The following is a 1351-nucleotide window of genomic DNA, read 5'->3' as shown; positions in this document are numbered from 1 at the left end:
GATTGATCTTACTGTCTTGATGTTACCCACTGACACTGATGCATAAGAAGACCAAAGGTGGAAGAAGAAGAAGAAGAAGAAGAAGAGTGCATGATCGTTATATTTCGGTACAACACTCGGTGACGCAGGCTGACTGCATTTTTCAAATAATTTTCTTTGCTCTAAAATCTTCTGCATCCATTACTTTATGTTATTTAAAAACATATTTCATGTCTCTTAAACCCTACAGTTTACTCACACACTTGTACGATAATAATTTATTTGCTTCGAAACACTTTTTGACAGTTGCGGTCATTTACACTGGTAATGTAAGCAAACACTGTGTGTGTGTGTGTGTGTGTGTGTGTGTGTGTGTGTGTGTGTGTGTGTTCTGCCCCTCCTTTTCCTTTTCAGTGTGTATGTATGGGGGGTGTGTGCACATGATCTCCGGCCCCCTTTTTCCCTCTACCTGACACACACACACACACACACACACACACACAAAGCTCTCAGATTGCTGCACTTAGAGTCTGTATAAGTCACTATGCCCGAGACACACACTCGCTCACACACACAGGCACACAGAGAGAGAGAGAGAGAGAGAGAGAGAGAGAGAGAGAGCTCAGACGTACTTCTTCCTTTCTTTGCTTTCTTTTAACTTAAAACATCACAGCGGATTTAACCTTGGATCTTCTTGGTGTTTATTTTTAAACAATAAAATAAAAGAAATTGTGGATTTTTCATTAACCGGAAGAATTTAGATACTTCTTTTAATTTGAAATCTTTTTGTTGCTTTTTTTTTTTTAAAGTTATTTTATTTTTCATTTAGCGATGAACACCACACTGAAGTCTCATAATGTCTAACTGTTTTTTTTAAAGAAAATTAAATAAATGTTTTAAATCTTAAAGAATTTTTTTCTGAATGACGAGCAGCAAAATCTAACGCAAGTGACTTTTAAATTATTTTTGACTTTACCATCAGACTGAAACCTCGGATGAACTCGTTCATGATTTTTGTAAGTATCCTTAGAATCACCAGCTGTTTATGATTCATTATTATTATTATTATTATTATTATTATTATTATTAATATTGTTATTATTATTATTATTATTATTATTATTATTATTAATATTGTTATTATTATTATTATTATTATTATTGTCCTGTCACTGTACAACTGAAGATTGTTTTACTCTTTATGTTCCGCGTGTCTGATGTTGACCGGATTTGTAAAAAAATTTAATTCTTACAAAAATATAAACGATAATAAACAAGTGATTGACTTCAAGTCGACGCAGCTCGTCGAATGACGGACGCAGGATTCTCTGTTAAACGAGTGCCGTAGTAACACGCCAAACTTTTCACGCTC

The 1351-nt window shown here is 34.1% G+C and overlaps 1 protein-coding gene across 1 annotated transcript in view; it reads left to right on the top strand.

Annotated features, from left to right (window-relative positions):
* Nucleotides 1-606: 606 nt before the first annotated feature.
* sox21b (SRY-box transcription factor 21b) overlaps nt 607-1351 on the top strand; it is a 4303-nt gene continuing 3558 nt past the window's right edge. Inside the window, exon 1 of the mRNA XM_053496684.1 lies at nt 607-995. The gene's annotated coding sequence lies outside the window, so the exon portion shown is untranslated. The remainder of the gene's footprint in view (nt 996-1351) is intronic.

This window comes from Clarias gariepinus, chromosome 5 (genome assembly GCF_024256425.1).
Source record: "Clarias gariepinus isolate MV-2021 ecotype Netherlands chromosome 5, CGAR_prim_01v2, whole genome shotgun sequence".
NCBI lineage: Eukaryota > Metazoa > Chordata > Actinopteri > Siluriformes > Clariidae > Clarias > Clarias gariepinus.
The sequence above is the reverse complement of the archived record's forward strand: the minus strand, read 5'-3'. Positions and strand labels throughout refer to the sequence as shown.